We start from the raw sequence: 14,325 nt of genomic DNA on the forward strand, positions 1-14,325 counted from the left end.
GGTCTTCCAGTGGTCGCCGAAACATGAGCAGGAATGGAGAGCGCTCTGTGTCTCCCCAGCAATGGGCGTCCCTGCTGGCCTTTTTCGACTCGGCCAAGGAGACAGAAATCTCCACGTACATATCTCAAGACTGGCTCGGAGTGGTGCTGTTACAACAGAGTGTGAATGGGGATTGGCTGCTGGTAACATACACCTCGAGGGCCATAATGGACACAGAGCGCAGGTATACACAAATTGAGACTTGGGAGTTGCCATGGGGCTTGGAAAGTTTCACGATTATGCGCATGGACTTCCGACATTTTTGGTTGAGATGGATCACAGGCCTCTTGTCGCGATAGTCCATAAGAACTTATGCCAGATACCCCCGCTGATATAACGGCTCATAATGAAACTTCAACGGTGTGACTTCAACTTAATCTACACACCAGGCAAATTTCTGGCTGTCGCTGACACTCTCAAGAGCTGTGTCCTTAAATGAAGTCTGTCCAGGGGGGCGGATAGAAGTTCAAATACATCTCAGCATGGTGGCTGCATCACTATTAATATCGGATGAGAAATGGAAGCTCATCAAGGCAGAAACAGCCAAGGATTTGGTGCTTCAAAAGGTAACTAGGTGTCTGAAGGAGGGTTGGCCAAAGGGCTACTGTCCCGCCTATTACACCATTTACGCCGAATTCATTGAGGTGGATGGTTTGCTTTTAAGGCAGCACCGGATTGTCATCCTCACTTGCTATGGCCGCTTATGCGGAAAAAGCTACACGAAGGACATTCGAACATTGAAAATTGAAAACGCAGAGCCAGGGAGATGGTACTCTGGCCTTGCGTCACCCAGGACATAGCAAGCACGGTGGAGCAAAAATTCAGCTGCAGGCAAAGCAAGATTCCCATCAGGTGGAAGATGTTTTGCCAGACCGTAGCACAAAGTCTGTATGGATTTGTTCCACTTTTGAGGGAGAGGCTACCTGGTTGCCATCGATTACTTTTCTAACTACCCTGAGATGGCGCAGTTGCCCAATGCAACAGCTGACTGTGTGATCCAGCAAGTAAAATCAATCTTTGCCCGGCATACCATCCATTGTCATGTTGGACAATGGTCCCTGTTTCAGAAATTATGAATGGACCGTGTTTGCTCGCAGTTATGATTTCAAACACATTTCTTTGAGCCCACTCTATCCACAGTTGAATGGGAAGGCGGAGAAGGACGGTCATGGTCATATAGTTAAAAAGCTGCTCATGAAGGCTTTAGACAGCGGGCAAGACATGTACCTTGCCCTACTCAGCTACCAGTCAGCACCACTGGTAAATGGCTGTCACCAGCACAGCTGTTGATGAACAAACAGCTGCGGCCAACCCTACACTATATAGTGGCCTCCACAGTTGATCGAAAGCTACAGAAGCAAAAGCAGAAGGAGGCATATGACAGATCTGCAAAGGCACTCCAGCCTTTGCAAATACAAGACACAGTCAGAGTCGAGGATCCCAATGTTAGAGGTTGGACAAGGCTAGCAATGGTTGTCCAGCGAGCGGGTCCGCACTCGTATAGGGTATTCACCCTGGATGACTCATTTCTGCACCAAAACCAAAGAGCTCTACTCAAGGTGCAGCGACCTTTTGTACTCAACCCAGCAGAGGAGTCTGAATGTACTCCCAAGATCGAAATTGGCACAGACGATCCAGCACGCCCTGGTGCAACCGATACTTCTACACGATTGCCGGGGGAAGGATCAGTGATTGATGCAGATGGAGCACACTCACCATCCCAGCTGGTCCTCCATCGTTTGTCCAGAGTACAGCAAATGCCTGATAGACTGAACCTGGGAGTGAATATTTCTTTTTAAAATGTGATTGGAAATAAAGATGCTTAAGGCACATAATTGTAAAAGCATGATTCTTTCCAAAGGAAAGGGGATGTGGTGATATGCGTATAAGCATATCTATGTATAATTGCACATAGTTGTTCCAATGTACATATTTGTAGATAATAGCACCACTGTATATAGCCACTGACCAATACATGTAGGGACAGTTCTGACCTCCTGCCAGCAGGTGGAACCAGTCATTGTCACAGACATATATATAATTGGGGGACGGATGGGAGGCGGACACTTGGCAGGAGGATGGGCAAGAGGACAGGCATCTCCCTCCATGATTTTACAGTAATGGATACAGAATCGTCTGTACATAGAAATGCATGGTTACCATCAAGAATAAATACTTGTAGCAATCATATGTTCGTGTTCCATGTGCACCCACATGATCAAGGAAGCAACTGAACACAACTGTGCTGAAATCAGCAATGATACATTTTGAGAGACTTGGATAAAAACCGATCAACTCTATTGCAATCCCCGGGCTTAGCAGTTCCTCGATGCAAATTGGCGTTTTTCTTTTGAAACGCTCAGCTAGTTGATTTTCTGTGTGTTTAGCTTAAATTTTATTTGGAGCTGGAGAGCTAAGCAGAATTCTTTTGAATCTCTCTCCCCTTTTAACTATACATCAAACTCCTTGTGTGCACACAGTACAACGTTAACATAGTTCTGATTGACAAGGTTAAGAGTAAGAGAAATTCAGCAAACATCAACAAGATTAACTAGCAGAAGTTCAACACTGACGACGTTAACAGTAATAGAAATTCAAAGTTAATTGACAACGGTAACAGTGGCAGACATTAAACATGTCTTTGTGTGATCATTGACTCCATACTTCTTATGATCTGTACTTGAACATTTCCCCTTCACTGGGATGGATGCAGTTCCCAAACCCATACACATCGTCCTAGAGCTGAGTTGAGAATGGAGCAAACATGAATCAGCTTTGTAATAATGGACCAATTGAAAGGTGGGAGATACCCACAGGATAAACAGGAATTATCTGCTAAATCCTGTATATGGAAGTACTCCAGCTATGAGTTGCTGACTGGGGTACCCGTGGAAACATATTCCAGGCAGCAATCATTTAATTTTGGGTGGAAGATGCAGGCCTGGGAAAAAAGAGTGTGAAGCTCAACTGGAAACTAACTCTGTGCAGATGGAGTATCACGTGACTGATATCTGATGCAACCAGCTGGCTGGAGGTCACATTGCTAACTATGTACAATACTATTCACAGGCATGTCACCGCATCCCCCTTCCTTTGGAGATATCAACATTTGTATACAAAAGCATGATTGTATTATTGTTTTAACACATGTGGCATATATATACAGATTCAACTGTGTTTCAATTAACATGATACATCTGGTGAATGTGTCCCTTGTGCACAGCTCATTGTGAATCTCTGACAGGATCAACCTACTGATCTTCTGGGCTCTTGTCAGCTTTCCGACGTCGCTTCTGCTTCTGGAAGACTGGTTGTCATGCAGGTCTTTTGTGCTTTAGCCTTTTCTCGCGATGTGTCCTGAAGATTGGTATCCTTGCTGGCCATGCCTGCGTTATCAGCTTCTGTGTCACCAGCTTCCTTCATGTTTTTGTGTGATGCTTTTTGCTGCTGCGTTGTGGTGTACTCTTTGGCCTGTTGGCCACATTGCCGATGTCTTCTTGTTTGGTGTCATCGCTGAGACTCATAGCATTCCCCAATCTCCTTCTCTTCCTCTTTTCCTTTGAGAGTGATTTTGTGACTGATTTTGTGACTACTCATCTTTTTCTGCTTGGCTTTGGTAGCCTGCGTCATGGGAGCAGTTGTTTGTGGATTGTCGGCTGAGACCTCGTGTTGGCAGACTTCTGAGGGCCTGTATGGTCATGGTCACATCTGTACCTTCAATGGCTGGTTGCATAGCCTCACGCTCTGGTGTCTGGATTGGATCCACATCCCCAACATTGGGTACTGTTCCTGCATCATGAGTTTGATGGGTCCTCGTCACTCAAAATAATAATGCACAGGTCATCTTATCCTGAAGGACCAAGTAATGGTTCATCCTCTCCTTGTAAAATGATATATGTATCATTACGTTGTCGTGAAACTGAATACTGATACAGCCACGTCTGGTAACGTGGTAAAAGTGTCATCTGACGTTGTGGAGCTGCATACAGATACAGCCATCTGTTCCTCTAACTCATCTTTTGTTGGAGTGACCTCAAGTATTGGCGAGTCCACGACTGGAACCATTTCATATGCCTGGGATGATTCGATGATTCACCATATATAGAGGCGAAGGTATAGATCGAGGCGACTCAAAACTGATGAAGCTTTGGAGGAATATCGGGAAAGTAGGACAAATCTCAAACGTGCAATAAATAGGGCTAAAAAGGGTCATGAAATATCTTTGGCTAACAGGGTTAAGGAAAATCCCAAAGCTTTTTATTCGTATATCAGGTGCAAAAGTGTAACAAGAGAAAGGATTGGCCCACTCAAAGACAAAAGAGGGAATATATGCGTGGAGTCAGAGAAAATGAAATAGGAGCTGGTTTAGCTCACTGGGCTAAATCGCTGGCTTTTAAAGCAGGCCAGCAGCACGGTTCGATTCCCGTAACATCCTCCCCGGACAGGCGCCGGAATGTGGCGACTAGGGGCTTTTCACAGTAACTTCATTGAAGCCTACTCGTGACAATAAGCGATTTTCATTTCATTTTCATTTTCATTTCATTTCATGAGTGAGCTTCTTAATGAGTACTTTGCATCAGTATTCACCAAGGAGAGGGACATGATGAATGTTGAGGCTCGGGATGGATGTTTAAATATTCTAGGTCATGTCGGCATAAGGAAGGGGGAGGTTTTGGGTATTCTAAAAGACATTAAGGTGGACAAGTCCCCAGGACCGGATGGGATCTTGTTGCTCATTCTGGATGAGTGTGCTTAACACTCAATTTGGCTCTGTTTTGTTATTTAGCTCTGGAGTCGCCAGGTATCGTTAAGATACCGCCACAAGCGTCAAGGTCAAGTTCAAAGCAATAAAACCATACACCAATTAGTAAGTTCAAACAACTGAGTTTATTATAATATAATTGTAATACTACCCATGCACACGCTAAGAGGATTAAACTATTCCTACCGCTAAATAAACCAATACTTATTTCAAGGCAACTGCCGGATCAGGGGACAAGGCCACTTGCTCTGCTCTGGTCTGCGGACTTCAGGTTGGTACGGGTTAAAAAGGGGTCAGGAGTTTCTATCTCTGGTAGCGATCGTTGTGAGACTTACTTGCTGGCGGCTGTTGTCCCAAACCTCTCCTCTCTCGTTCAAGGTCTTCTTGGCAAAAGCTGGTCGAGGTGCTGGTCCAGAGAGGAGGGCTGGTTAAGGAGAACAAACTAAGTGTGGGACCTGTCTTTTATAGGTCCCAGGGATCCGCGCCCTTTTGGGCGGACCCTTTTCCTGCTGGGAATCGATTGGGTCTCTCCCCAATCGATTTGTTTAAATCCCCCCAATACTGAGGCTGTTACTTGGCTACTGGGCGGGCTTTCAGGTGCTTTGTTTTCGGACCCCACTGGTGAAGGGGTGTCTGGTTTCTCATACACTGTTGCAGTTACTTCCCCATTTGTGTCCATTGTCCCTGGGATTGTTCCATTACTATGTTAACTATCCCGGAGATTGCCTCATTAGCATGCGGAATGTTTGTTTCAGTGCTGTCAGCTCTCTGAGCAGACAGAATACACATTGGCTTGGTGCAGCCTGCTTGTGCTGTGTTAACATTGTCCATTTTAACCTGTAAGCTTTGCGTTCCTCCATTTTGTATTTAGACATTAAGGTGGACAAGTCCCCAGGACCGGATGGGATGTATGCCAGGTTACTGAGGGAAGCGAGGGACGAAATAGCTGGGGCCTTAACAGATATCTTTGCAGCATCCTTGAGCACGGGTGAGGTCCCGGAGGACTGGAGAATTGCTAATGTTGTCCCTTTGTTTAAGAAGAGTAGCAGGGATAATCCAGGGAATTATAGACCTGTGAGCTTGACGTCAGTGGTAGGCAAACTGTTGGAGAAGATACTGAGGGATAGGATCTATTCACATTTGGAAGAAAATAGACTTATCAGTGATAGGCAACATGGTTTTGTGCAGGGAAGGTCATGTCTTACAAACCTAATAGAATTCTTTGAGGAAGTGACAAAGTTAATTGATGAGGGAAGGGCTGTAGATATCATATACATGGACTTCAATAAAGCATTTGATAAAGTTTCCCACGGCAGGTTGATGGAAAAAGTGAAGTCGTATGGGGTTCAGGGTGTACTAGCTAGGTGGATAAAGAACTGGCTGGGCAACAGGAAACAGAGAGTAGTGGTGGAAGGGGGTGTCTCAAAATGGAGAAAGGTGACTAGTGGTGTTCCACAGGGATCCGTGCTTGGACCACTGTTGTTTGTGATATACATAAATGATCTGGACGAAGGTATAAGTGGTCTGATGAGCAAGTTTGCAGATGATACTAAGATTGGTGGAGTTGCAGATAGCGAGGCGGACTGTCAGAGAATACAGCAAAATATAGCTGGATTGGAAAGTTGGGCAGAGAAATGGCAGATGGAGTTCAATCCAGGCAAATGCGAGGTGATGCATTTTGGAAGATCTAACTCAAGAGCAGACTATATGGTCAATGGAAGAGTCCTGGGGAAAATTGATGTACAGAGAGATCTGAGAGTTCAGGTCCATTGTACCCTGAAGGTGGCAACGCAGGTCGATAGAGTAGTCAAGAAGGCATACAGCATGCTTGCCTTCATCGGACGGGGTATTGAGTACAAGAGTCGGCAGGTCATGTTACAGTTGTATCAGACTTTGCTTAGGCCACATTTGGAATACTGCGTGCCGTTCTGGTCGCCACATCACCAGAAGGATGTGGATACTTTGGAGAGGGTGCAGAAGAGGTTCAGCAGGATGTTGCCTGGTATGGAGGGTATGAAGAAAGGTTGAGTAGATTAGGATTGTTTTCATTGGAAAGACGGAGGTTGGGGGGGGACCTGATTGAGGTCTACAAAATTATGAGAGGTATGGACAGGGTGGATAGCAGCAAGCTTTTTCCAAGAGTGGGTGTGTCAATTGCAAGGGGTCACGATTTCAAGGTGAGAGGGGAAAAGTTTAAGGGAGATGTGCGTGGAAAGTTTTTTACGGAGAGGGTGGTGGGTGCCTGGAATGCTTTGCCAGCGGAGGTGGTAGATGCGGGCACGATAGCATAATTTAAGATGCATCTGGACAGATATATGAACGGTTGGGGAACAGAGAGAAGTAGACCTTGGAAAATAGGCAACAGGTTTAGATAAAGGATCTGGATCGGCGCAGGCTGGGAGGGTCGAAGGGCCTGTTCTTGTGCTGTAATTCTCTTTGATCTTTGTTCTTTGTGTATACCTCTGGAGCCAGTTTCTCCTGAATGGGTATTATATCTTCAGTTCTTTTTCGCCTTTGAGTTGTTTTCTCTGAAGTCTCTGCTGCTGAAATTTCACTTTCAATCTCTGCATACACCAGTTCAGAGAGCTTTCACACTTCTCATTGTCCTGCGCAGACTGGGCGTCCCTTATGATCACCTTGGCATTGCCGCCAAACCACCGGCACAGCACTTCACAGGATTCTTCATCTAGTTTGCCATCACTCCCGGGAAATAACCTGACTAGTGTTCCATAGCTGTCCTCATCTGGCTCACCCTCCGAAACTTTACCTTTTTCATTGTATTCATGGTCTTTGTCAATATCATCATAGTACTCATCATCAAAGCCAGTATCATCTGCAAAGGTTTCTCCTGTTAAGTACAACATTGCACATGGAATTATGTGTTTACGGAGCCTGCGACCAATTTCAAAGTCAGCAGCGAGTCTTGCTGCAAACATTTATTTAACACTCCATGCTGTGGAACTTCAGGAGGACTGAAGAAAATGAAGAACGAGTAACTTGGTACAGTTTTCATAACTGTTTTATGAGTATTCTGACCCGTTATGCTTCGGCTTCGTTTTTATAGTTTTTAGTGTGACATTTGTTTCTTTCTTCCAGTTGATCTGACACCCTGTGCATCCCGTGATTTCTGGTTCATCCCAGAATGAGAAGCCACGCTCATCAGGCCACGATTCCAGTTAGTATACGTTTGTAATTAACTCATTTCTAAAATATTCATTTGGCTCAAACTTCAACTCCAGAGTGAAGCTCATCGGCTGTTCAAGCTCTGAACATTTATGTTCACATCTTGTACCTGTTTTATTATAGGCTCATCATGCTCCTATATCATACCACTGAGTATATACACCTTCTTGATGACAGTTTAAGAAGGGAGGGAGGCAGAAGACAGGAAATTCTAGGCTGGTTAGCCTGACTTCGGTCATTGGTAAGATTTTAGAGTCCATTATTATAGATGAGATTGCCTGGTACTTGGAAGTGCATGGGAAAATAGGACTGAGTCAGCACAGCTTCATCAAGGGGAGGTCATGTCTGACAAATCTGTTAGAGTTCTTTGAGAAAGTAACAAGGTAGTTAGACAAAGGAGAACCAGTGGATGTGATTTATTTAGATTTCCAGAAGGCGTTTGACAAGGTTCCGCATAGGAGACTATCAAATAATTTATTAGCTCATGGTGTTCAAGGTAAGATCCTGGCATGCATAGAGGATTGGCTGACTGGCAGAAGGCAGAGAGTCGGGATAAAGGGGTCTTTTTCAGGATGGCAGCCGGTGACTAATGGCTTATCTCAAGGGTTGGTGCTGGGACCACAACTTTTCACAATATACATTAATGATCTGGAGGAAGGAACTGAAGGCACGGTTACTAAGTTTGCAGATGATACAAAGATCTGTCGAGCGGCAGGTAGTATGGAGGAAGAAGGCAGGCTTCAGGAGGACTTGCGACAGGCTAAGAGAGTGGGCAAAGATGTGGCAGATGGAATACAATGTGAAAAAGTGTGAGGTTATGCAGTTCGGAAGGAGAAATGGAGGCACAGACTATTTTCTAAATGTTAAGATCCTCAGGAAATCAGAAGCACAAAGAGACTTGGGTGCCCTTGTTCACGATTCTCTTAAGGTTAACGTGCAGGTTCAGTCAGCAGTTAGGAAGGCAAATGCAATGTTAGCATTCATGTCAAGGGGGCTAGAATACAAGACCAGGGACGTACTTCTGAGGCTATATAAGGCTCTAGTCAGACCCCATTTGGAGGATTGTGAGCAGTTATGGGCCGTGTATCTAAGGAAGGAAGTACTGGCCTTGGAAAGGGTCCAGAGGAGGTTTGCAAGAATGATCCCTGGAATGAAGAACTTGTTGTATGAGGAATGGTTGGCGTTTAGACGGATGAGGGCGGATCTTATTGGAACTTACAGGATAGTGCGTGGCCTGGATAGAGTGGATGTGGAGAGGATGTTTCCACTTGGAGGAAAAACTAGAAGTGAGGACTCAATCTCAGACTAAAGGGACGATCCTTTAAAACAGAGATGAGGAGGAATTTCTTCATCCAGAGGGTGGTGAATCTGTGGAACTCTGCTGCAGAAGGCTGTGTAGGCCAAATCACTGAGTGTCTTTAAAACAGAGATAGATAGGTTCTTGATCAATAAGGGAATCAGCGGTTATGGGGAGAAGGCAGGAGAATGGGGATGAGAAAAATATCAGCCATGATTAAATGGCTTAGCAGACTCGATGGGCCAAGTGGCCTATTTCTGCTCCTATGTCTTATGGTTTTATGGTTAACCAGAAGCATGTCTCTTCCATCTCTTCATCTGATTTGTTGTTTCCACCTGAACGTTCGCTGGTTTCTCATCAAATAACTGCACCAGCATATCTTGTTGAGTGTCGCAGTAATCGTCTGGCCACTCCCTCTCTTGAACATACAGCCGCTCAACTAAGTTCAGAGCCAGGGCAGCATGGTGGTGTGGTGGTAGCACTACAATCTTATGGCGCCAAGGTTCCAGGTTCTATCCTGGCTCTGGGTCACTGTCCATGTGGAGTTTGCACATTCTCACCGTGTTTGCTTGTGTTTCGGCCCCACAACCCAAAAGATGTGCAAGGTAGGTGTCTTGAACATACTAAATTGCCCCTTAATTGGAAAAAATGAGTTGGGTACTCTAAATTTATTTTAAAAAACTAAGTTCAGAGACTCACACGCATCTACTCCTATGATGGATTCGCTTTTCGTGTCCACAATGGAGAATAGTATATGTGAGTTGTGTCGTGCACCCATAATTTGAGTTCAAATACACCCAGCATCTCAATCTCCTTCCCACCGTAGTGAATCAGCAGTCTCAGTTGATCGACAACTTTTGATTTAACATTCAGCACGTGCAAATCGGACTGACTGAGGGGGTTGGCCCTCATTCCATAGAACATAGAACATAGAACAGTACAGCACAGAACAGGCCCTTCGGCCCTCAATGTTGTGCCGAGCCATGATCACCCTACTCAAACCCACGTATCCACCCTATACCCGTAACCCAACAACACCCCCCTTAACCTTACATTTATTAGGACACTATGGGCAATTTAGCATGGCCAATCCACCTAACCCGCACATCTTTGGACTGTGGGAGGAAACCGGAGCACCCGGAGGAAACCCACGCACACAGGGGGAGGACGTGCAGACTCCACACAGACAGTGACCCAGCCGGGAATCGAACCTGGGACCCTGGAGCTGTGAAGCATTTATGCTAACCACCATGCTACCCTGCTGCCCATGTCAAGGTCACATTTTATCAATGCGTCGTTCAGCAACACTAGAGTTGTCCATCTGCTTTCGATGGCATCGGGTTTGTCATTACTATCGTCACAACTGTTCAGACAGATTTCTTCACTTTTTCTGGTTGGACTCATCTGGTCCTTGCTCGAAATGAGATCAGTGAAGAACTGTTCTTCTGAGGGCATCTCATCAACTGTGTTGACTGATCTGATTTGGTCGACTGTAGGAAGCAAAAAACATTGTTTCGTAAAATGATTTGTACGGCCACACCTGGAGCATCCTTTTCCATATTCTGGACATTGCTGTGGGTCATGTTAATTATCACATTTCTGGAATGAGATGGTGGCTCTGGTCGGCGACTTAAAATGGCCGCCCGCACTGAGACCATGTTTCTTATTGACCTGTGACACAGTGCTAATGGCACTGGCGTCTTTGTTCATGTCGGCGCCAAAATGTTTCAAACTGTGTGTGCTGATTGGCTGTGCAACCAGCTCACTCGCGTATCTGATATTAATCGCATTTTCTAATTTCAGGTCTTCCTGTAAAATCTCTCACAGAGCTTATCATTCAATATCCCAACACTATATGGTCATGGATCATCGATGACTAGATTACTGAAATTGCAGGACTGGGCCTTCAATCTCAGACCAATTTCAAAGCTGTCAAAAGATTCACCTGATTTCTGGGTATTCATACAAAAAGTGTATCTTTCAAATGTTTCATTTGTTTTGGAGAGCATTACCAATCGAAGTACTTTATTCCCTCATCATATCTCTTGCTTTCCTCTTCGCTATCTAAAGCAAATGATTTCGATCGCAATGCAATGCGCCTCTCGTCAGGATGTGCCTGCAGGCCAAGGGTTGAAACATGGAGTTTAAACTGCTGAAACATGGAGTTTAAACGCGCCGGTTTTCGTCTACGTTACCCGAGACTTGAAGCTGGTGAGGTGCCTTTAAACCTTCCATTTCAAACTACACCGTCATTTGTTGCATTGAGTCGCCAATGGCCGTAGTTCACCAGGTCAGCGGAAGAAGTTTCTCTTTTTTTCGATCTTCGGCCAGTTTTGCTTCGTCTTTTCTGCTGCTACCAATAAAGTTCAATACTACTGGTACCATGCAGTGTTCTGTGGTCTTGCCGTTGCAATGATGCACACACAACATCTAGTTGTTTAACTAGAACGATGGTTTATTGATGAACACATGGAAAGATAACAAACAGAATTTAATACAGCCAAAGTTACTATGTGAGTTCCGTGAACTCTCCTGGAACTACCCTATGTGCGACTGCTCTGTCATACGCCTTACTACCAACTGGTGAGTCTTTCAGGTCATGTGACTGATGTCTGATGCCACCAGCTGGTTGGAGGTCACATTGCTAACTATGTGCAATACTATTCACAGGCATTTCACCACAAGCAGGAACACAGATTGGCGGTAGTTTAAATAGGCCAACAGAAAACAGTGGTCGTTTAAAGAACGGGGACACTGCATTTCTGGGGTCCGTATCCCTCTATTCCCATCCTATTCATGTATTTGTCAAGATGTCCCTTAAACATCACTATCGTCCCTGCTTCCACCACCTCCTCCGGCACCAAGTTCCAGGCACCCACTGCCCTCTGTGTAAAAACCTTGCCTCATACATCTCCTCTAAACCTTGCCCCTCGCACCTTAAACCTATGCGCCCTAGTAATTGACCCCTCTACCCTGGGAAAAAGCCTCTGACTATCCACTCTGTCTATGCCTCTCATTATTTTGTAGAGCTCTATCAGGTTGCCCCTCAACCTCCGTCATTCCAGTGAGAACAAACCAAGTTTATTCAACCTCTCCTCATAGCTAATACCCTCCATATCAGGCAACATCCTGGTAAATCTCTTCTGCACCCTCTCTAAAGCCTCCACATCTTTCTGGTAGTGTGGCGACCCAAATTGAACACTATACTCCAAGTGTGGCCTAACTAAGGTTCTATACAGCTGCAACATGTCTTGCCAATTTTTATACTCAATGCCCCGGCCAATGAAGGCAAGCATGCCGTATGCCTTCTTGACTACCTTCTCCACCTGTGTTGCCCCTTTCAGTGACCTGTGGACCTGTACACCTAGATCTCTCTGACTGTCAATACTCTTGAGGGTTCTACCATTCACTGTATATTCCCTACCTGCATTAGACCTTCCAAAATGCATTACCTCACATTTGAATGGATTAAACTCCATCTGCCATCTCTCTGCCCAACTCTCCAAACAATCTAAATCCTGCTGTATCCTCAGACAATTCTCATTGCTATCCACAATTCCACCAGAAACACAAAGCGGCACCAGTTTAAAGAGCCGAAACATAGAGTGATGGCAATATAAAGAGCAGAAACACAAAGATGAGGCAGTTTCAAAAGTACAAACATAGAGCAGTTGCATTTTAAAGAGTGGGAACACAGAGCAGTGGCAGTTTAAAGAGCAGAAACACAGAGCGGCGACATTTTTAATAATGCAAACAGTGGCAAAAGTTTAAAGAGCGCAAACATAGAGTGGTGACAGTTTAAAGAGCGGGAACACAGAATGGCGACAGTTTAAACAATAGGAACACAAAGCAGTGACAGTTAAAGAGTAGGAACACAGCGGCGGCAGTTTGAAGAGCAGAAACACAGAGCGGCAGTAGTTTAAAGAGCGGGAACACAGCGGCGATAGTTTACAGAGTGGAAACACAGCGGTGACAGTTAAAATAGTGCAAACAGTAATGTCTGTGTGCACAGATGGCGAGGTCTTTGTAGTTGAAGTGATCAGAGAACATACGGATTTGTAAATGATATAAAACTATTTATTAGCCAACTGAAACAAAAGGGTTTCTATGATGTCTGCTACAATTAGAGTTGGATATGTGACTGGACTTTGTGCCTGATGTGCAGATTCTGTCTCACCATGTCGATGTCTTCCAGTTACATTCTCATGTCACCATGCCACCTGTGGTCGGATGCTAGAATACGTCCTGTCTCACATGTGACTGTCTTCCAGTAACATTCTCCTGTCGTCATGTGGCCTATGGTCGGATGCTAGAATACTAATCTACACATACAGGCACTCATGTTTATAGACAGTTTGGTTATTATATACACAGATGATAGTCCACATATCACACAAACAGCGAGGGGAAGCAGTTTAAAGAGCAGAAACCAGAGCGGTAGCAGTTTAAAAAGTGGAAATACAGAGCCGTGGCAGTTTAAAAAACAGAAACCAAAGGGTGACCAGAGTGGTGGCAGTTTAAAGAGCGAGAACGCAGAGTGGTGCCAGTTTAAAGAGCGAGAACGCAGAGTGGCGACAGTGGGAACATAGAGCAGTGGCAGTTTAAAGAGCGGAAACCAGAGTGGTGGCAGATTAAAGAGCAGAAACCAGAACGGTGACAGTTTAGAGAGGGAGAACGCAGAGTGGTGACAGTTTAAAGAATGCGAACGCGGGGGGGGGGGTGGTGGGGGGGGGGTGGGGGGGGGGGGACGATAGTTTAAAGAGTGAGAACACAGAGTGGCGACAGTTTAAAGAGCAGAAACACAGAGCGGTGGTATTTTGCAGAGTGGAAACACATTGGCGGCAGTTTAAAGAGCGGGAACCAGAGCGGTGGCAGTTTAAATAGAAGGAACACAGAGCAAAGACAGCTTAAAGACCCGGAATACAGAGCGGCGACAGTTTAAAGAGTGGAGACCAGAGCGGTGGTATTTTGAAGAGTGGAAACACAGATCAGTGGCAGTTTAAAGAGTGGAAATACAGAGCGGTGACAATTTGAAGAACGGAAA

Source organism: Scyliorhinus canicula, chromosome 5 (genome assembly GCF_902713615.1).
Source record: "Scyliorhinus canicula chromosome 5, sScyCan1.1, whole genome shotgun sequence".
NCBI classification, from domain to species: Eukaryota; Metazoa; Chordata; class Chondrichthyes; order Carcharhiniformes; family Scyliorhinidae; genus Scyliorhinus; species Scyliorhinus canicula.